This window comes from Aquarana catesbeiana, linkage group LG04, assembly GCF_042186555.1.
Source record: "Aquarana catesbeiana isolate 2022-GZ linkage group LG04, ASM4218655v1, whole genome shotgun sequence".
NCBI lineage: Eukaryota > Metazoa > Chordata > Amphibia > Anura > Ranidae > Aquarana > Aquarana catesbeiana.
In genome coordinates this window covers 542,746,229-542,769,691 of record NC_133327.1, presented here as the reverse complement: position 1 = coordinate 542,769,691, position 23,463 = coordinate 542,746,229, and the positions used below count along the sequence as shown (strand labels likewise).

The following is a 23,463-nucleotide window of genomic DNA, read 5'->3' as shown; positions in this document are numbered from 1 at the left end:
TTTGGGGATGGCCCCTTCCTGTTCCAACATGACTGCGCACCAGTGCACAAAGCAAGGTTCATAAAGACATGGATGAGTGAGTTTGGGGTGGAGGAACTTGACTGGCCTGCACAGAGTCCTGACTTCAACCCGACAGAACACCTTTGGCATGATGTAAAGACTGCGAGCCAGGCCTTCTTGTACACATCAGTGCCTAACCTTACAAATGCGCTTTGGGAAGAATGGTCAAATATTCCTATAGACACACTCCTAAACCTTGTGGACAGCCTTCCCAAAAGAGTTGAAGCTGATTAGCAGTTTGTGTTACAAAGCAATTAAACAGGTGTACCTAATAAAATGGCCGGTGAGTGTGTATATATATATATATATATATATATATATATATATATATATATATATATATATATATATGTGTGTGTATATATATATATACAGGTCATACACATATATTTTGTATTCCCTTGAGCCCCAGTGCTCTTCCATAGAGTGAAATAGAAGTTAAAGTGATTGTAAAGGTTCATTTTTTTTATATTAATAACACATGTTATACTTACCAGGGTTGGGCATAGAGCAGCCCTGATCCTCCTCTTCTGGGGTCCCCCAGCGGCGCTCCTGGCTCTTCCACTTCATCGGGTGCCCCTACAGAGAGCCGCTTTCCCTGGGGGCACCCGTGCAGGCGTGCTCACAAGTTCCGCTGCTGCATCCATTGACACAGACAACAGGACTCGGCCCTGCCTTCCACATCTCTGGATATGATTGACAGCAGCAGGAGCCAATGGCTCCCCCTGCTATCCATCTATCCAATGGAATCGCTGGGCTTGTGCATATCGCTGGAATGGACGGGTTCAGGTAAGAAAAAGGGGGGGTGCCTGGGGGCAGCTAATATAATGCATTAAGGTGGAAAACCTGGAGACTTTACAACCCCTTTAACCCCTTAGTGCCGACCGTACGCAAATTTGCATTAGTGGCGTGAAGGGGTTATATGATGCAGGCATCACCCAGTACCGGTTTTTAGAGCGGGCGGTTGGCTTTTTAGTGATAACAACCGATGTGGCTAAAAGTCCCCCCCCTCTCCCGCTGCTTTCCGCCACTCATCCCAGGCCTCCCGTCCCAGCCGCCTAGGCTGAGACTGGAACAAAGCCGTAAACTGCTTTGATCGAGTCTCCTATGTAATAACACAGAAGCGATGTCACAATGTCACTTCTGGTTTACTCGGCTGCCATCGACACCGATTTAAAAAAATGACAGTATTCAGAATCGCTGTTTTTGGCGATCTGAATACTTTTAAGTGCAAAGGAGGGATCGGGGGTCTTTTAGACTCCCAAACCCTACATAAAGAGTACCTGTCACCACCTATTACTGCCACAAGGCATGTTTACATTCCTTGTGACAGCAATAAAAGTGATCAGATTTTTTTTTTTAAAGGGACAATGTAAAAAAATAAAAATAAGTAAGACATTTTTTTTTTAAAAGCGCCCCTGTCCCCAAATTCTCGCGCAGCAAAGAAAATGCATCCAGAAGTCGCGCCCACATATGTAAACGGTGTTCAAATTACACGTGTGAGGTATCGCCGCGATTGTCAGAGCGAGAGCAATAATTATAGCAAAAGACCTCCTCTGTAACTCTAACCTGGTAACAGTAAAAAATTTTTAAAACGTCACCTATGGAGATTTTTAGGTACTGTAGTTTGTCACCATTCCATGAGTGTGCGCAATTTCAAAGCACGACATGTAAGGTCACTCATTGACCAAAAATGTAGCTTACTTTACTGTTTTTTTTTTTTTTTTGATTTATGAAAGTGTTTTTTTTTTCACAGAAAATTGCATACGAAAGACCGCTGCGCAAATACGTGTGGCATAAACTATTGCAACGCTCACCATTTTATTCTCTAGGCTCTATGCTAATATATATATATATATATATATATATATATATATAATGTTTGGGGGTTGTAACTAATTTTTTAGCAAAAAAATACGGATTTTAACTTGTAAGCAACAAATGTCAGAAATAGACTTAAGGTTAATCTACAAATGAGTATAATCTGAAACGCTTTGCTATGGATTTGCAAATAAACCACAGCACTGCAGTCTGTCTTTTCCTTGACTATAGTGACACCAGTATACGGCCACTAGGGGGAGATTTTCCTCTATGGACGCCAGGCAGCACATACTATGTCACAGATAGAAACCTCTTTTCTACTATCAGTCACTGCTCGGAGACGCCCACTCAGCTGCTGATTGGTTGTTGGGCGCAGAGCGGAAGTATTCTCACGCAAGTGACGTTGAAAGCGGAAGTTCCAGTGTTCCCAGGAGTGAGTTCTGTGTCTGCTTATAAGGTATGTGCTGCGGGATGATAGGACTTCTGGGGATGACAGCGGTGTAGTTAGCCTGCCGGACAAGGCAATGTGCTCACTTGCTTTATGTTTGTATTTACTATTCCTGCTCTGTGAGCCGGTGTGGTGTGTGAAGTACAGCAATATGTGTAGGTTGCAGTGTTTGGGGAAGAAGGATTTTTTTTTCTGTTTTTCAATAACATTGCATGTACACACATATATATCATGTACACACATATATATATATATATATATATATATATATATATATATATATCTCTATCTATCTCATGCATGCTGGATCCCCTTTCTTCTTTAGGTTATCAGCTATTCTTCAGTGTCATCATTTGTTTCCATGTATCACAACAGAGTTTATGTGGCCTTAAGAAAAAAATATTGAAGCCTCCCTGACTGGCCTCCCTTTAGGTTGGCCACTTGGCTGGATTAAGTTTAACCACTTGTCTTCTTGGCTAAGTTTGGCGTTTTATTATACATGTTAACCACTTGCTGACCAGGCTTTTTCTGGCACTTTTTGTTTACAAGTTTAATCACTTCCCATCTGGGCCAATTTTGGCACTCCGCTCCTACATGTAAAAATCGTCATTTATTTATGTTCTCCTAGAAAATTACTCAGAATCTCCAAGCGTTATATATGCTTTATTTTAGCAGAGACCCTAGGGAATAAAATGGCGATCGTTGCAACTTATGTCACACAGTATTTGCGCAGCGGTTTATTATTATTTTTTTTTTTTTTTTTCAAAAATGTTTTTGGAAAAATTTTAAAAATCTTCAAAGGACGATGTTTAAAAATAAAGGCAACGTTTACATTTTTATTAATTTTTTTACAGGTTACGTGTATAGCGTTACAGAGGAGGTCTTGGGCTAGAATTATTACTCCTGCTCTAACGTTCGTGGCGATAATTTACATGTGTGGTTTGAACGCCGGTTACATATGTGGGCGCGAAGTATGTATGCGTTCGCTTATGTGTGTGAACACATGAGGACGGGGGTGCGTTAAAAAAAATATATATTTTGTTTTGTTTATTTTATTTGACATGTTTCATTTGTGCACTTTCCCTTTTTATTTATTTATTTTTTTTTTGATCACTTTTATTCCTGTTACAAGGAATAGTGCTCTTTATGGAGACATAAGACCCCACATATTTCCCCCAGGCAGGAAATACAGAGATCAAAAGAAAAAAAATAAACAATATCTGCCTTTCCAGCCGAGTCTCCGCCGATGTTCACTTCCGCCGGACGTGACGTCGCGCCCGGGCCTCCGAAGGTCATAGAGCTTGCCTGGGACCATCTGTCCTTTGGAAATCTCTATACTCAACTTCCAGCGCCGGTGGATTGCTTCTCTGGCTCGCTGATCGCACGGGCAAGTCGGTCGAAGTGGTGGGAGGGGGGGCGTCCCCTCCTGCCGCCGCCTGTAAGAACAATCAAGCGGCTTAACTGCCACTATGATTTTACGGTGCAGGGAATCGCCAGCCAAAAAGATGATATCTGGATGATGCCTGTAGCTGCAGGCATCATCCAGATAGCCCCACTCAAAGTCCAGGACGTCAGTATTTTTTGCTAAAAAATTACTTGTAACCATCTAACATACTACTTCTTCCTTTTTTATTTATTTATTTTAGCAGAGACCCTAGGGAATAAAATGGCGATCTTTGCTGTTTTTTATGTCACTTTTTTTGCGCATCGGTTTTTCAAACGCAATTGAAAAAAAATAAAAAATACATTTGAATAAATACAAAAAAAAAAAACAATAAATACCCCGTGTTTTTTTTTTTTTTTTTTGTGGAATATGAAAGATTATGTTACACTGAGTAAATAGATACCTAACAACATGTCATGCTTTTAAAATTGCGCACGCTCTTGGAATGGCGAAAAACTACTTAAAAATCTCCATAGGCGACGCTTTAAACACCATTACAGGTTACCTGTTTAAAGTTACAGAGAGGTCTAGCACTAGAATTTATTACTCTCACTATAACGTTCGTGGCAATATCTCACATGTAATATGGGTATGCAACTTAAGTATATGTTCTATTCTGCACGAGAGCACAGAGGGATGGTGGCCCTTAAAAAAAAAAAAAAAAAAGCTGTTTATTTTACTTTTTATTTTTACACTGTCCCTTTTTTACTTTTTTACTTTTTTTTCCTATTACAAGGATTGTAAACATCCCTTGTATTAGAAATAAGGATGACCGGTCCTCTTTATGGAGAGATCTGGGGTCAAAAAGACCCCAAATCTCCTCTTTACCTTTTTAAAAGCAAAAGATTAAAACATAAAAAAAAATGTTTACTTCCACCTGGACCAGAAGTATAGCCATAGAGGCGATCAAAGTGGGTCTAATCTTTGATTGCCTGTGTGACCAGCTGGCACCATCGTCGGATCAATTCTCGGTCAAACCGATGGAAGCTGTAAGACTGAGAAGCATCAGTGGTAGGGGGGACGTCCCCACCTGCTGCTTTTGCTGCTCAGAATGCTTTCAAGAGAAAGCTAGCCACCAGCTGAAAAAAAAAAAAACAATACCGGGATTATCTCTGATATCTTCAGTCATAATCCCAGTAAACCACTTGTAAACCGCAATGTATATATACGTAATGCAGTCAACAAGTGGTTAAAAATCAGCATTTTTATTTATTTTTTTGCTAGAAAATACACTTTCTGAAAGCAGAGGCCCTGGAGAATAAAGTGGTGGCTGTTGCATCCTTTACAGTTTTTGTCACACGATACACGTCCAGCTATTTTATCAAATGCAGATCTTTCAGGAAAAAATACACTTATTTGGATTAGTTCACCTTTGGGAACATGTGACATTTTCCACCCATTTCCTGCAGTGGCTTGGTGATTCAAGCCCTCTGTGTGACAGCAGTACAGGGAGAAGTTCCCCACACCAGATGTCACTTTTTAAAAGGAATGGCTCTTTGGTGGTCGGCTTGTAGTTCTCAATTAACTACTACGGAGCTGTTGAGTTCATTGACTCTCCCTGTCAATGAGTCTCTACCTGCCCCTATGATGTATGGGGCAGACAGCTTACACTGACAGTCTGCAGGAGTCCTGCAGGGCACCAGTGATCTGCTGAGTGCTACTGCAATGCTTTCCAGGTGCCTTTAAAAAAAATGTAAATGCACTTTTTTTTTTTTTGTAGGGGGAAAAAAAAAGTGCATGTATTATTTTTTTGAAAAGATAAAGCTATCCTTTACATGAATTTTGGTGCACATGATATCATGCCCATTTTTAGTTGTGAACCCAAATTCAATAAAGCTAGTCAAAGTTTGGAGCAAGAGCTCCCAACATTTTTGTAAATATTTTAAATCAATCTTTTCATGTGACAACACTGAAGAAATGACACAAATAAACCCGCTGGCAGCAAAAGTGTGTACACCCCTAAGTGTAAATGTCCAAAGTGTCAATATTTTGTGTGGCCACCATTATTTTCCAGCACTCCCTTAACCCTCTTGAGCATGAAGTTCACCAGAGCTTCACAGGTTGCCACTGGAGTCCTCTTCCACTCCTCCATGACGACATCACCGGGCTGGTGGATGTTAGAGACCTTGCACTCCTCCACCTTCCGTTTGAGGATGCCCCACAGATGCTCAATAGGTTTAAGGTCTGGGGACATGCTTGGCCAGTCCATCACCTTTGCCCTCAGCTTCTTTAGCAAGGCAGTGGTCGTCTTGGAGGTGTTTGGGGTTGTTATCATGTTGAAATACTGCCCTGTGGCCCAGTCTCCAAAGGGAGGGGATCATGCTCTGCTTTAGTATGTCACAGTACATGTTGGCATTCATAGTTCCCTCAATGAACTGTAGCTCCCCAGTGACGGCAGCACTCGTGCAGCCCCTGACTGACACTCCCACCACCATGCTTGACTGTAGGCAAGACACGCTTGTCTTTGCACTCCTCACCTAGAAAAAAGCGTCTGACAGAGAGTAGATTGAGAGGGTGTGCCACATCCCATTAATCTAAAAAAAAAACCAAGGATTCACCTATGGCGGGATTTTAAAGGCACTACCATAAAAATCAATAGGGTATAGATAAAAAATATACTTTTATTACATAACCAAAAAAACAGAAATAACAGAATATATGCAAACAATATGTACAAAAAAATACATTAAGAGCAAAGTACATGTAGTTATAGATACAGATTGCATCATAATGGAAAGAGAACCAAATGTCAAGGTTTGATAAGTCTCACTGAACCGACGCGTTTCAGAGAATCCTTCATCAGGGTTCGCCGAGTGAGAGTTAATATCTGAGGGTTTACAAAGTCAAAGGAATAATTAACATCGCATACAAGTTTAATGACGGCCCCCCACACAATAAAAATCTGCATAACAACCACACTTACTTCCAAAGTACCAATGCTACGTAAGTATCCATAGCATAAAATCAACTTCACAAGAGTCTCCCAGGCCGTGTGCACTTGAGTGTTACCTAATGGGTAGCTCTCCTTAATGGTATTGTGGATAATTGGTGTATTGGGGGAAAAAGGAAAAAAATCCCAGATTATGCTGAAAATCGCCACACCCAAATACTTGGTGCGGTGTTTGTGTGCAGGCTGGGGTCCAAACGTCTCCGGACCTGAGGACAAGAACACAACCCAGTGAAAAATAAAAATTAAGGAGTGGAGGTACAAAAGTAACAACTCATAAGATCGATAGTATCTGATACAAAGGGGTGGGGTACATATGTCAGGACCAGTGACAGGGAGCATACCTGTGAACAAGGTTTGAAGGTATGTACTACAGCTCGTCATGTAGGGGGGAAGCAGGAGACTGAGAATCCAGGCCTGCAACGATTCAGCTACAAATAATAAAGGAACTTAGTTAAGAAGAGCAGGGATGGATCAAAATACAAGCAGATATGTTCCAGCAATAAAGAGAGGAAGCCAAGCAAACATCTTAAATAGACGTAGAGATAGGCTTAAAAAAGGGCCCAAGACATTATAAATAAAACTTACTTAGCCAGCCCAGAAACAGAGCATCGATTCTACAGCCCCCTCCAACCTGACAGTCAGAGTGAATGGGCTGATATATTTATATCCACCAGAATACGCCACCAGCTGATTACAACAAGAATCAGCTGGAGGAGGGGTGTGTAGCCCAGAGCTCTCCCAACCAAGCCCCTGTCAGCTGACTGGTTGCCAGCCTGAGAAGGGTGTGTAATAGTCCGGTCCCGCCAATCGGCCCCCTGGGCGTGGGCTGAGCCCCGCCTCCCCGCAGGCGCCAGCCCCGAAAACGCACCACGCATGTGCGCCAGCCAAGCTGGAATGCAAATCGGTGGCGGGCCACGCTGCGGAGTGACGCGCCACAGTCCACTCCCACCGGCACGGCAAACCTGCCCTGGAGACAGCCAGGGGGCTGATCCAGGCCAAGGATGGAGGAGCGTCCAAATGGCATCTCGCCCCACGATGCCCCAGAAGGGGACATCCTTGCCGTGCCGGGTCTGCACACAAAAAAGACAGCGCCTACGCCAAGAGTCTGCACCTACCTAACCCGTGTGTGTGCCGCTACACACACTTGACACCATCTGAACCAAATAATTTAGTCTTGGTCTCATCAGACCACAGGACATGGTTCCAGTAATCCTTGTCCTTAGTCTGCAACCATACAGACCAATTTGATGTAGTGTGCAGCGTATGGTCTTAGCACTGACAGGCTGATCCTCTACCCCTTCAACCTCTGCAGCAATGCTGGCAGCACTCATATGTCTATTTCCCAAAGACAACCTCTGGATATGAAGTTGAGCACGTGCACTCAACTTCTTTGGTCGACTATGGCAAGGCCTGCTCTGAGTGGAACCTGTCCTGTTAAACTGCTGTATGGTCTCGTGCTGTAGCTCAGTTTCAGGGTCTTGGCAATCTTCTTATAGCCTAGGCCATTGGTGGTGAACGTTGGCACCCCAGATGTTTTGGAACTACATTTCCCATGATGCTCATCCACTCTGCAATGTAGTTGAGCATCATGGGAAATGTAGTTCCAAAACATCTGGGGTGCCAACATTCGCCATCACTGGCCTAGGCCATCTTTATGTAGCGCAACAGTTCTTTGACATGAGGTGCCATGTTGAACATCCACTGACCAGTATGAGAGAGTGAAAGCGACTAGACCAAATTTAACACACCTGCTCCCCGTTCACACCTGAGACCTTGTAACACTAACATGACTCTGGGGAGGGACAATGGGTAATTGGGCCCAATTTGGACATTTTCACTTAGGGGTGTACTCACTTTTGTTGCCAGCGGTTTAGACATTAATGGCTGTATGTTGAGTTATTTTGAGGGGACAGCAAATTTACACTGTTATACAAGCTGTACACTCACTACTTTACATTATAGCAAAGTGTAATTTCTTCAGAGCTGGTTCACACTGAGGCAACACGACTTGCAGCGCATCTGCCTCAGGCGACCTGCACATGACAGCAGTGGCGACTTGCAAAATGACTTATATATAGAATTCAATGCAAGTCTCCTCAAGTCGCCCCAAAGTAGTACAGGAACTTTTTTCTAAGTCGGAGCGACTTGAGTCGCTCCTATTAGAATGGTTCCATTGTACAGAACAGAAAGCGACTTGTCAGGCGGCTAAGTCACCTGACAAGTTCATCCCAGTGTGAACCGGCTCTTAGTGTTGTCACATGAAAAGATATAAAATATTTACAAAAATGTGAGGGGTGTACTTTGTGAGATGCTAGATATTTACATAATAGGACAGTCAATGTATCTGCACAGGAAAACCGCTTTTAAAGTTTTCTCGATGGTATGGAACCCTTTACGACTTCATTAGATCTCTCCCTCAAAATCACCCAAATGTTGGCGGAGGTAGGTAGGCTCTCTTTTGCATATATGGTGGTCTTGTCCAGCAGTTCAACCTTTCCTGGAAGGAAGTCCACCGCCTCATTACTCGAATCACAACCTACTTAATAGACTATACCCCAGCCCAATTTCTCCTGCATCACACGTCACTCCCACGAGCAACACATTACCAATCGTTAGCTATGTATCCAGTTAACGTGGCAAAAATGTGTATCCCAGCCTGTTGGCGTGGGACAACCCCTCCGACTATAGCTGATTGGTTTCCGATGTGTGAGCAAAACTGCTGAAATTATACCACTTGGTGGAGGACTATTTTTTTATGGCCTTCCCTTGAGCTCCATAAGGATTCCACCCCCACCCCCTTTTTTTTTGTTTTGTTAACGTTCAACACCACAATAAAAGTGTGTGTATATATATATATATATATATATATATATATATATATATATATATATATATATATATATATATATATATATATATATATATATATATATATATATATATATATTATACTACACCCCATTCTTGTTTTCTATAAATACCTGCTCTACCCAGACTGATGCCCCGTACACACGATAGGATTTTCCGATGGAAAATGTGTGATAGGATCTTGTCGGAAATTCTGACCGTGTGTGGGCTCCATCACACATTTTCCTTAGGAATTTCCGACACACAAAGTTTGAGAGCTTGCTATAAAATTTTCCGACCGTGTGTACACAAATCCGACGCACAAAGTGCCACACATGCTCAGAATAAATTAAGAGACGAAAGCTATTGGCTACTGCCCCGTTTATAGTCCTGATGTACATGTTTTACGTCACCGCGTTCAGAACGATCGGCTTTTCGAACAACTTTGTGTGACCGTGTGTATGCAAGACAAGTTTGAGCCAACATCCGTCGGAAAAAATCCATGGATTTTGTTGTCGGAATGTCCGATCAATGTCCGACCGTTTGTACAGGGCATTCGTGTTTTCACCTCTCTGAATCTGATGCTTAACTGGGTATATGTGGTTCTAAATCCTTACAGCGCCTTATTACCTTTCCATCCTACCATGATGGCTGAATACCAAAGCTTTTTAGTTTGTCATTTTGGCGTTCCTGATTTGTATTAAAATTATACTTTTTTTGGTTATTTTTTTCTTATACAGATCATGTACAGTATATTGTATAATGACAGATTCTATTGTGAAGTAAGACCCTTATGTACAGAGAATTGTTTTATTTATTTATTTTTTTTATTTTATTTATTTCAGGTACTTATATAGCGCCGTCAATTTACGCAGCGCTTTACATATACATATTATACATTCACATCAGTCCCTATACCCTCAAGGAGCTTACAATCTAAGGTCCCTAACTCACATTCATACCTATACTAGGGCCGATTTAGACAGGATCCAATTAACCTACCAGCATGTCTTTGGAGTGTGGGAGGAAACCGGAGTACCCGGAGGAAACCCACGCAGACACAGGGAGAACATGCAAACTCCAGGCAGGTAGTGTCGTGGTCGGGATTCGAACCAGCGACCCTTCTTACTGCTAGGCGAGAGTGCTACGCACTGCGCCACTGTGCTGTTTTATCATATTATGTCTCGTTTTCATATGTGACATCCAGTGTACTTTACTCTCAGCAGGGAAACTTATTCTCAGATGTTTGATGATTCCATTATATAGGCATTGTCTGTTTGTTACGTCTTAATTTCCAAATAAAATTCTTGGGAGGAAGATATACCTATTTTTTGGGTAAAATATGAAATGTGTGTCGAGTAAATAGATACCAAAAATATCACAAATTTAAAATTTTGCACACCTGTGAAATGATGACAAAAATTCGATACCTAAAATTGTCCATAGGTGATGCTTTAATAGCCTTTACAAGTTGCCAGTTTAGAGTTAAAGGGTAACTCCACTTTCGGGGGGGAAAAAAATAAATAAAAAAATATAGCATATACAATTTCAACACATTCATATTGTAATTGAATGTTATTAAAAATTTCCTTTTCAATTTGCAGTACTGTAATTTTCTGTAATATGCAATATGGTTACCCGGGTTATGTTGTGTACAGATGATGTACAGAACGCTCCCCAGAAATGTAATATCCTGCTTGTTTGGATCACTGTTTTTTTCTGAAGTCTACACTAATATACAAATCAGATTTTGAGCATCCCCTGCAACAAAAAATTCTTAACTGCTTCAGCCCCGGAAGAATTTACCCCCTTCCTGACCAGAGCATTTTTTGTGATTCGGCACTGCGCCACTTTAACTGACAATTGCGCGGTCGCGCGACCTTGTACCCAAACAAAATTGACGTCCTTTTTTTCCCACAAATAGAGCTTTCTTTTAGTGGTATTTGATCGCCTCTGCGTTTTTTATTTATTTTCATACATCAGGGAACACAGAGCCATAGTAATTACTATGTGGGTTATAGGCCACCTTCAGGTGATGGACACTGGCACTCCCTATATAACTCCTCCCACTACTGGGAGTATTCAGTTTTTTCGCTAGTGTCTAAGGTGTTGGTCACGAGTGAAGATGTGCTGTGCTGAGCTCCTCTGGAACAATCCTTGCTGGGGCTAGCCATGCTGACGGATCCATTCAGAGTGTCTTTTAGACCACGTTGAATGGTACCCGGGCCTCGTATCCGAAGAAACAAGGTTTTTTGCTTGCAAATGCTCCTCTTTCTAGAGAGCTGGACTCTGGGATCCAGTACTTTTGGTAGTAAGGCCAATAAAGTTTTACTGGCAGGGTGCTGTTGCAGGTCCAGAATTGTGGGATACCTCAAGGTTCCCCTGTTCCTTAAGGTTTTACGGAGGCCACCGTGAAGGGTGAAGATTGGGTCTGATGGTTTTACCACAGATAACCCTGCTGCGGGGAAAAGGTAAGTGGAGATTTTTTTTTCTGAAATTTTTTCATGTAAAGTCTCCTTTAACTGAATAATGTTATCATGCCTATGTGTCACCACTGGGGGCTGTGTTGAGCACTCACCGCCTCATGCTGGAAACAGTCACTGTGTCAGGAGCCGAACACTTCCTCCTTCTCCTCTGGCCAAAACAGCAGATCATCCGGTAAGAAAGGGGTGAATTGTCTCCCCGTTAGTGGTCCCTATGCTGAGATTCCCCCCTCAGGGCGGTTTTAAGCCTGGATACATTTAAAAAAATAAATAAAACGCTGCGGCCGCCTGGCGACTTTTTTACCCCCCCTCGCCAGTCTGGCTTTAGATCCGAATGTACCTGTAGTCCGCCGCTTGCGCGGGAAATCCCGTCCTTTTTTAAAAGGAGGGCAGAGCTGTAGGCAACGTGGGGGGGGCGGGGCTAACAGCGTCGGCGTTCTCAGACGCCAGGAACACGTAGAGGAAGTGTTTAAAAGCACACTGTGTGCTGCTGCTGGCTGTGGAGGGACACAAGAGCAAAGAGGGTGGCATTGTTTCAGGTTTGGTGACGCAGGCATTTCACTTGACACATTATTATTGCTTCAGGCTGGGCATTAATAGCAGCATTATATGGCTGGACTATAACCTAGCAGCGTATGCATTCTTTTTGGTATCGTCTCTGTTTTTTGTACATTAAGGCTATGAGTGGAAGAGGGACCAGGAAATCTAAAGGGTTCTAAAGGTCCGAGTGTTTTACAACAACCTAAATCCATGACCAAAAGAATGTCTTCCTCCTCTGAGAGTAATGCGGTCGGTCGGAATGAGCCGTCAGGGGGGACTGGTGTTGCAGCAGCGCTGGACACTTCAGCCCCTGTATATATATCACACAGGAGGTTTTTTCTTCTACCATTTCTAGTGGAAAAGAAGGTTGATGCTATGATCACTTTCCATAGTGGGTTCTATCATAGCAGATCCCATCCAGTGCTCAGGACCCTCATTTGAGGTACAAGGGGCAGGGGATCAGGAAGATCTTCCAAAGAGACCTGGAAAATACTAATTTATCCTCTTCTGAGGATCCTAGTTGAGGGAGTAATCTCACATTTGTGGTACACTCCCTCACTAGATTGGTTCGTTTAACCCTTTTGCTGCCTGTAGTGCAGTCTAGTGATGAGCCCACCTCTGGTTGGGATCACTAACCTTCCCCGTCTGGGGATGCTTTTCCCATTTATTCATGGCTAAAAAAGCTGATATATTCAGAATGGGAACACCTGGATAAGCTGTTTTTTTTCCTTCAAAAAAGTGTATCTATGGAGGAAGAATTCTATAAGAAGTGGGAGGTTGCAGTAATTAATGCTGCAATCACCTCGGGGAATAAAAATCTCACTTGTCCGGTAGACAATGCGCAGATGACAAAGGATTCAACAGATAAAAAGTTGGAACTTCTGCTTAAGAACAACATAGTCTCTGGCAGGTTCAGTAGCGCAGCCGATTCTTACCGCAATTGAGGTATCTCAGTCCATAAAGGATACTTAAGACTCTTCCTGATCAGCAGGCCCAGCAATGGGCTGGCGTATCAGATGCACTATGTTTTAGGGTGGATGCGATTAAAAATTGTTTTATTCAAGCCTCACGGCTTATGCTGGGACTAGTACATACACACAGAGTCCTGTGGCTGGTAAATTGGTCAGCTGAAGCACCATGTAAAAGCTCCTAGCCAGTTTCCCTTTTCATTGTGAACGGTTATTGGAGATGATCTGGATAAATATATCCAAAGGATTTCTAATGGGAAAAGTTCTCTTTTGCCAGTAAAAGAAGAAGTTCAAACATTTCTGCTTTTAGCATGCTTCCTCTCAGTACCAGGGGCATCCCAAACCCAATCTCGACCCTAAAGACCCTAACCACCGCAGACCGATAACAAGCCTCAACACCGTCTCCAAGATTATGGAGAAAGCGGTAGTACGACAGCTACAACGCCACCTGGACACGCATCAACTTCTGGACACTCTACAATCAGGTTTCCGCCCAGGCCATGGCACGGAAACTGCACTTCTAAAAATATGGGACGATGCACTTGAAGCAGCAGATGACGGAGAATCATGTCTCCTGGTACTGTTAGACCTCAGTGCAGCATTTGACACAGTGGACCACAATACTCTACTTGTCCGGCTCACAGAAGTAGCAGGAGCCACAGATTCTAGTCTAAAATGGTTCGCATCCTTCTTAGAGAATCGCTCGCAGACAGTGAAACTAGGAGCATTCACCTCGGAAACCCGGGCAATCTCCTGTGGAGTCCCTCAGGGTTCACCCTTGTCGCCAGTGCTATTCAACATCTACATCCGCCCTCTCCTCAAAATCATCAAAAAATCAGACCTCTGCTTCCACTCATACGCAGACGATACCCAAATCTACTTTCGGATCGCCGGACAAAAAGACCACCATCAGCAACTAGAGAAATGCCTCACTTTAATAGATGACTGGATGACCATTAGTTGCCTCAAACTCAACAGGTCAAAAACAGAACTTCTCTACCTACAAGCTAACCAAAATCCCAAAACCAAGACTTCATGGACACCTCCCGCCATCTTTGAACAAACCATCTTTCCAAGCACCAAAGCCAAAAGTCTTGGAGTTATCTTTGACTCAGAAATGACAATGGATGCACAAATAGGATCAGTAGTTAGCGGATCTCACCATCTCCTCCGCCTGTTACGCAGATTCATCCCAGAAGATGACAAAGCAGCAGTAGTTGGAACAATCATCAATTCCCGTCTTGACTACGCAAACTCACTCTACATAGGATTACCCCAATATCAGCTTGCGCGCCTACAGGCCATTCAAAAGCGGCGGCAAGACTGCTAACAGGAAAAAAACCCTGGGAGTCCATCTCTCCTTCCCTGAGGAGCCTACATTGGCTAACAGTAAAGAATCGGATCACATTCAAGACCCTCTGCCTCACCCACAAATGCATACAAGGTAACACCCCTCAATACCTCCGAGAGAAAATAAAACATTACACACTGAATCGCAATCTGCGATCATCTAGCCTAAACCTCCTCCTCGTTCCCAAATACCGCTACAAAGCAAGGGGAGAACGAAGATTCGCAGTCCAGGGACCTCGGCTATGGAACTCTCTTCCGACTCACATCCGCATAGAAGAAAACCATCTGGCCTTCAGGAAAAAACTCAAGACTTACCTCTTCTAATGAAGCTGACAACACAAACGCATTAGCGCCTTGAGGCGATTCAGTTCACATTTGCAGCGCTTTACAAATCATTCATTCATAGACAGTCTCGACGGCCTTCACCATCAAGCTCAAGAGGTAGACCTCAGGGACAGTCCCAGGGCCAGAAGAGGTCTTGGGGCTGAAAGCCTGACAAAGCAAAATGCTAAGGCCTCCTTATGAAGGAATGCAGACCCTACCACTTTCCTCATTAGAGCCCTGCAGGTGCAGCAGCTGATGGATAATTATAAAACCACACCCATACAGATTCACTTAGATTATACTTGAAGAAACATGAGCTCTTGCACTAGAATTATTGTTCTCACTCTGACTTTCGTGGAAAAACCTCATGTGTGGTGTGATCACTGATTACATATGTTTTTGGGACTTGCATGCATGTTTGCATTTGCATGGGATGGGATGCTTTAAATTATTATTTATTTATTTTTTATTATGATCTTATGTATATTTGTTTCACTTTTTTTCTGCTTCAACTTTATTATTCTCAGAAGAGATGAACAACATCTGCACCGAAATTTCGGCCGCCGAAACATATCGGCTGAAAATGGCCTTTTCGGCATTTTGCTGTAAAGGAAATCACGCCAAAAATGGCGGTGGGGCCTGTGCGGGGTGCTGCCCTGTGCGGGGGTGTCGTTCTGGAGCGTCCTCGTCCAGCCCTGGTTCAGTCCCCTCCCTCCTCAACGAGGCGGCTGAGGCTATGTTTCCACTATTGCGTCCCCAAAGTCGCGCGATTTTGCCGCGATTTTTTACCGCGATTTTACCGCGACTTTTTACCTTGATTTGAAGCAATGCCTGTATCTATGGACCTCAAGTCGCATCAAAGTGGGACCAAAGTAGTGCAGGGACTACTTTGAAGTCGCTGCGACTTGAAGTCGCACAGATATGAACGGTACTCATTGGAAATCATGGGATACAATTTGTCATGCGACTTTTCAGTCCCAAGTCGCATGAAAAGTCGCACTAGTGGAAACATAGCCTGAAAGCAAAACGGTGCTCTATCTATGGAGGAAAGCTGTTAGCACACCGCATTAAGGAGCAGCTTGTCGGTATGATCAGCGGGAGGAGCATTATCAGTGTGCAGCACCGCAGAGGTTAAGAGTGCAGGATTTGTTGTTTGACATGCTGTTAGAAACGGTGAGCCCGCTCATTGAAGCTGGATCTGAAGTGCCTGATACATGCCCAATCGAGCCTCACCCATGCACATCCTGATGGTACTCCCTGCATGTTTGACCTCTCTATGTGGCCAGGCTGTGTAAAAGTCTCACATGCGGTCTTGTTATACTCAGGAGGGAGTAGCAGAATGTATTTTGGGGTGTAATTTTTGCTATGTACATGCTATGTGTTAAAGCTATCTTATGAATTGACAACTTTATGAAAAAAAAAACAACCACACACGTTTTCATTTTCTTTCCACATTTTCCAAAAACTTGTGGAAAAAATGACATGTTCAATAGACTCATTATGGCTCCTAGATTATGTGTTGGGGTGTCTGCTTTCCAAAATGTGGAATTTTTTGGGCGTTTTTATATTGTCCTGGTGCTCCAGGGCCTTCAAAATTGTAATACATAGTCAAGAAATTAACCACTTCAATACTGGGCACTTATACACCTTGCTGGCCAGACCAATTTTCAGCTTTCAGCGCTGTCGCACTTTGAATGACAATTGCGGGATCATGCTACACTGTACCTAAACTAAATTCTTATCATTTTGTTCCCACAAATAGAGCTTTCTTTTGGTGGTATTTAATCACCTCCTGGGATTTTTATTTTCTGCTAAACAAATAAGAAAAAGACCGAAAATTTTGAAAAAAAAAAAAAAGTTTAGCGTACTGTTCTTGGCTTTGCCTTGCTAACACTGCCCTGTCCTGATCCTGTCTGACATACTAAGGCAGGCTGCATGATGGGCACTGGTAGGCTGCTGGGCACTGGTGAGGCACAGGCAGGCTGCAAATGATGGGCACTGGTAGGCTGCAGGGCACTGGCAGGCTGCATTTAAAGGAACCTGGTGAGGCTGCATTGATCTCCTGTACCACGTCCGCAGTCTCTGAACATCTCCTGTACCATGTCCCCAGTCTCTGACCATCTCCTGTATAAAAATGTTTTTTAAAAACAGTCATTTTCAGTATCGGTCATTTTCGGTATCAATTTCGGTTTTCAGCCTAGTGTATTTTTCATTTTCGGTATCGGTTTCGGCACCAAAAAACCTATTCAGTGCACCCCTAGGGACAGGTACTGTTTTTTGTGAGATCAGGGGTCTATAAGACCCCAGTCCCTCTTCTGCCCTCCAAGGCAGCCGATCAAATGGACGGAGCATTAGCGCAACATCCGGCGTGCTTAGACGCCCACATCGCTGGCTGCACAGGCTATAAAGAGCACGCTTTTTCAGGTGCACACAGCCTATGGAGGGACACAGAGATGACGGTCGCATGTAAGGTGGGACGCAGGCCTTCTCCCAGGCAGCATTTACTTAGAAACACCAGACTGGGCATTGGTAGCGGCAGTTGCTGTACTACATCGCTCAGGAGTCAGTGTTTCATTTGTGTGATACCTCCACCTTGTTGCTTTGCACTATGGATAGAAGAGGTACGGATACCCCAAAGACCAGAGGCTCTAGGGGATCTCTCTCGGGCTCTGAGGACCCCCCTTCTGCAGCACCTTCCCCCCTGAAGGATCTGGGATGGCTGGACAGGGTGAGCCGTCGGGGTCAGGGGCTGCATCTGCTTCTGGCACTGTATACATTATGCAGGAGGTTTTTTCCTCAACCATTAATGGACTAGAGGAAAGACTAATGGCCTTAATTGTGTCTTCACTCAGTGGAAGAAAACACACTAGGTCTCCATCTGTTACCCAGGACCCTCAAGCAGAGGAACTCTGGGAAAAAGGAGAGGAATCCCTTTCAGAGGATCGGGATGGGACTGATGATTCCTCTTCTGAGGAATCAAGTGGAGAGGGACCCTCTTCAGCTTCTCAGGATGAGAAGGTGTTAGTACAGATCCTTGCTGGGTTGGTCCGTTCCACATTTAAGTTGCCCGTATCTGAGTCAGTTAAAGAACCCTCCTCTTCTTTGGGTTCACTGAAGCCTCCTCAAACAACACATGCTTTTCCTGTTCATAATTAACTAGAAAAGCTCATTTACTCTGAGTGGGATCACCCAGATAAAAGTTTTTTTCCCACCTAAAAAGTTTTCAACAATTTATCCTATGGAAGAAAAGTTTAGAAAAATGTGGGGTATACCGGCAGTTGACGCCGCCATTTCCTCTGTAAATAAAGGTCTGACTTGTCCTGTCGACAATGCCCAGATGCTCAGGGATCCAATTGATAAAAAGATGGAATCCCTGTTAAAAAATATTTTTTTTCCTTAGCGGGTCCAGTAGCTCAACCTGCAGTAGCAGGGATCGGGGTCTGTCAATACTTGAGAGACCATGTTAAACAGGTCCTCAAATTTCTACCTGAACAGCAGGCCCGGGGGTTGGCCAACCTTCCAGCAGCCTTATGTTTTGCTGTTGACGCTATCAGAGATTCTATCATCCAAACCTCTCGCCTTTCGCTTGGGTTGGTGCATATGCGCAGAATCTTATGGTTAAAAAATTGGTCAGCCGAAGCACCATGTAAGAAGCTTCTGGCTGGATTTCCATTTCGTGGTGCTAGGCTGCTTGGAGAGGATTTGGACAACTATATCCAAAAGATCTCTAGTGGGAAAAGCACTCTTACCTGTTAAGAAAAGGAGTAAGCGTCCCTCTTTTAAACGGGCTCTTTCCCCAGTGTCAGGAGCATCAGCCTCCAGGCAGTCACGCTTCCTTCGTCAGGTTCAAGAAATAAATTTCAGAGTCGACCCCAGGGACAAAAGAAGTCCTGGGGGAAGAAGCCTACTAGACAAGACGCTAAAGCCTCTTTATGAAGGAGCGCACCCGCTCGCTCGGGTGGGGGGGAAGACTGCTACAGTTCTCAGAGCTCTAGCAGGAGGATTTCCAGGCCAGATGGGTAATCTCCACGGTAACTGTAGGTTACAAACTGGAGTTCCAAGAATTCCCCTCTCCTCGTTTCCTCAGATCAAATGTCCCCAGAGATCCAGAGAAAAAGTAGTCGCTCCTTCTAGCATTGGAGCGACTATTGTCGCAAAAAGTCATCGTGGTGGTTCCCACGGAAGAACAGGGATTGGGATTTTATTCCAACTTTTTCACGGTTCGAAAACCAAATGGAGATGTCAGACCCATCCTGGAACTAAAGGATCTAAACCGATTCCTAAAGATTCGATCTTTTTGCATGGAATCAATTCGGTCAGTAGTCTCCATCCTACAAGGAGGAGAATTTCTGGCGTCAATAGACATCAAGGATGCGTACCTGCATGTACCCATTTTCCCTGCTCATCAAAAGTACTTGCGTTTCGAAATAGAAAAACGCCATTTTCAGTTTGTAGCCCTGCCTTTCCGGCTAGCCACTGCACCTCGGGTGTTTACAAAGATCTTGGCTCCTCCTCTGGCTAGATTAAGGGCCCAAGGTATAACTGTCATAGCATACCTAGACGACCTGCTCTTGATAGACCGGTCGGTAGCCTGCTTGAGCCGGAACTTGGTGACCACAGTCAACTACTTGGAATACCTAGGTTGGATTCTCAACCTAGAAAAGTCTTTCTTAAAACCAGTAAGAAGACTAGAGTATTTGGGCCTGGTCATAGATACAAGCCAAGAGAAGGTATTTTTACCTCAGGCAAAGATCAGTGCCTTAAGAGAGCTGATTCAGGTAGTCAGGACCAAAAAGGGTCCTTCTGTCCATCTTTGTATGAGGCTGCTGGGAAAGATGGTGGCTTCATTTGAAGCAGTTCCCTATGCTGAGTTTCATTCAAGAATGCTGCAACACAGTATGTATCCTGTCTGCTTGGAACAAGAAGGTACAGGCATTAGATTTTCCGATGCACCTGTCTCCTACAGTGCGTCAGAGCCTCAGTTGGTGGTTAATACCCGAAAGCCTGTAGAAAGGGAAATCCTTTTTACCAGTTACCTGGACAGTGGTAACAACGGATGCCAGTCTTTCGGGTTAGGGAGCAGTTCTGGAACAGTCTGCGGTCCAGGGGGAATGGTCCGAAATCAAGAGGACCTTACCCATCAACATTCTGGAGATCCGTGTGGCGTATCTAGCCCTAAGGGCCTGGACTCTCAGGCTACAGGGTTGCCCTGTCAGGATCCAGTCCGACAATGCCACAGCAGTGGCTTATATCAATCATCAAGGAGGCACCAGGAGTTGTACAGCTCAGAAAGAAGTGAACCAGATTTTAGTCTGGGCAGAAAAGCATGTGCCATGCATATCGGCAGTTTTCATTCCAGGGATAGAGAACTGACAGGCGGACTATTTGAGTCACAAGCGGTTAGTCCCGGGGGAATGGTCTCTTCACCCCGATGTCTTTTGGGCCATATGCCAAAGATGGGGGGTACCAGACGTAGATCTCTTTGCATCCAGGGTCAACAAGTTTGTGGCAAGAACAAGGGATCCTCTTGCATGCGTGACGGATGCGTTGGTAATTCAGTGGCATCAGTTCTCACTGATTTATGTGTTTCCTCCTATTATGCTACTACCATGGCTCCTTCGCAGGATCCGGCAGGAGAAGAAGTCGGTACTTCTGGTGGCCCCAGGGTGTCCCAGAAGAGCCTGGTATGCAGAAATAGTAAGAATGACAGTGGGTTCCCCGTGGACCCTACCGTCACGTCCAGACCTGTTATCTCAAGGTCCAGTGTTCCATCCTGCCTTACAAACACTAAATTTGACGGTTTGGCTATTGAAACCCACGTTCTAAAGAGTCGTGGGCTTTCAGGACCTGTGGTCTCTACCTTAATCAATGCAAGGAAGCCAGCTTCCAGAGTGATTTATCATAGAGTTTGGAAGACTTATATACGTATCTTGGTGTGAAGCCAGGGGTTGGCATCCCAGAAAATATGTCATAGGTAGAATTCTTGACTTTCTACAAATAGGATTAGAGGTGAAGCTGGCCTTGAGTACCATCAAGGGCCAGGTTTCGGCCTTATCAGTATTATTTCAACGGCCACTTGCTTCACATTCTTTGGTCCGAAGCTTTATGCAGGGGGTGATGCGTCTTAATCCTCTGGTTAAGGCGCTCCTAAACCCCTGGGACTTGAATTTGGTTCTGTCAGTTTTACAGAAACAGCCTTTTGAACCTATACGTTAGATTCCCTTAGGTCTTGTTGACAAGAAAGTTAATTTTTCTGGTAGCCATTTCTTCTGCTAGAAGAGTATCAGAATTAGCAGCCCTTTCCTGTAAAGAGCCTTATTTGATCATGCATAAGGATAGAGTGGTATTGCGCCCTCATCCTAGCTTTCTGCCAAAGGTGGTTTCAGATTTCCATCTAAACCAAGATATTGTTCTGCCTTCCTTTTTTCCAGATCCCTGTTCCACGGAAGAAAGGTCACTACATTCTTTGGATGTAGTAAGGGAAGTCAAGGCCTATCTGGAAGCAACTGCTCAAGTTCGCAAAACGGATGTTTTGTTCATACTACCAGAAGGTCCCAATAGAGGGCAGGCAGCGTCAAAGTCTACCCTTTCGAAATGGATTCAACAAATGATTATTCAGGCTTACGGTTTGAAACAAAAAATTCCACCTTTTCAAATCAGGGCACACTCAAGGGCGATTAGTGCTTCTTGGGCGGTGCATCACCAGGCCTCTATGGCTCAAATCTGCAAGGCCACAACCTGGTCTTCAGTCCATACATTCACCAAATTTTATCAGGTGGATGTGGGAAGGCATGAGGATATCGCCTTTGGGCGTAGTGTGCTGCAGGCAGCAGTACAAGGTCCACAGGTCTGATTACACCCTACGTTGTGTGGTCCCCTCCCCTCAAATAGCATTGCTCTGGGACATCCCATCAGTAACTATTGAGGCTCTGTGTCCCGTGATGTACGAGAAAGAAAATAGGATTTTTCATAACAGCTTACCTGTAAAATCCTTTTCTTTTGATGTACATCACGGGACACAGAGGTCCTGCCCCTCTTCTAATACACTTATATTGCTTTGCTACAAAACTGAGGTATCCCCAGTAAGGGGAGGGGTTATATAGGGGGTTGAACTTCCTGTCTAGGGTGCGGCCAGTGTCTAATCACTTGTGATACCCATATAACCCATCAGTAATTACTAAGGCTCTATGTCCCGTGATGTACATCAAAAGAAAAGGATTTTACAGGTAAGCTGTTATAAAAAAAAAATCTATTTTTTGGGGGTTTTTTTTTTTTTTTTTTTTTTTTTTTTTTTTTATATTCAAAAAAGTGTGTGTTTTCCAAAAAATTGCGTTTTGTAAGACCGCTGCCCAAATATGGTGTGACAAAGTATTAAAACGACCGCCGTTTTATTCTCTAGGTTGTCCGAAAAAATGTTTGGGGGTTCTAATTTAATTTTCTAGCAAAAAAACAAAAACTAATTTTAACTTGTAAACAAGTTTGAAAAGTAGACCTGATCCTTAACCACTTGCCGCCCGCTATATAGCAAAATGACGGCGGCAAAGTGGTTTCACTATCCTGACCGGACGTCATATGGCATCCAACAGGATATCAAGCCGCATTGCGGTATCAGTCTGACACACTGCAACTCTGATCTAGGTAAAGAGTCTCTGACAGAGACTATTTACCATGTGATCAGCCTTGTCCAATCTGGCTGATCACAGTGTAAACAGGAAGAGCCGGTGATCGGCTTTTCCCTCACTCGCGTCTGTCAGACGCGAGTAGAGAAGAGCCGATCGGCTGCTCCTTTGACAGGGGGGGATCTGTGCTGATCGATTATCAGTGCAGCCCCCCCCCCCCATGAGGATGCCCACAATGGACCACCAGGGATGTCACCACCAGGTAAGCCACTCTAGACCACCAGGGATGCCAATCAGTGCCCACAATGGGCATCACTGATTGGCAGGCATTATTGTTTGGCATCCATCAGTACCATTTATTAGTGCACAGTGCCCATCTGTGCCGCCTGTCGGTGCTCATCAGTGCAGCCCCATCAGTGAAGGAGAAAACATATTTACAAAGTTTTGTAACAGAAACAAAAAAAAAAGCTTTTTTTTTGTGTGTGTGTTTTTTTTTTTTTTTTTTTTTTTTTTGTTTAGCAGAAAATAAAAATCCCAGAGGTGATCAAATGCCACCAAAAGAAAGCTCTATTTGTGGGAACAAAATGATAAAAATCGAGTTTGGGTACA

General features: G+C 43.9%; 2 protein-coding genes across 4 annotated transcripts in view; both read left to right on the top strand.

The window, feature by feature from the left end:
- The first annotated feature begins 2,209 nt into the window (after positions 1–2,209).
- SERAC1 (serine active site containing 1) overlaps positions 2,210–23,463 on the top strand; it is a 195,035-nt gene continuing 173,781 nt past the window's right edge. The window contains exon 1 of one of the 2 annotated variants that reach the window (XM_073627893.1): positions 2,210–2,338. The gene's annotated coding sequence lies outside the window, so the exon portion shown is untranslated. The remainder of the gene's footprint in view (positions 2,339–23,463) is intronic. The other variant, XM_073627892.1, reaches the window with a different exon arrangement.
- The window catches only part of GTF2H5 (general transcription factor IIH subunit 5), a 39,558-nt gene continuing 18,321 nt past the window's right edge, over positions 2,227–23,463 (top strand). The window contains exon 1 of one of the 2 annotated variants that reach the window (XM_073627894.1): positions 2,227–2,338. The gene's annotated coding sequence lies outside the window, so the exon portion shown is untranslated. The remainder of the gene's footprint in view (positions 2,339–23,463) is intronic. The other variant, XM_073627895.1, reaches the window with a different exon arrangement.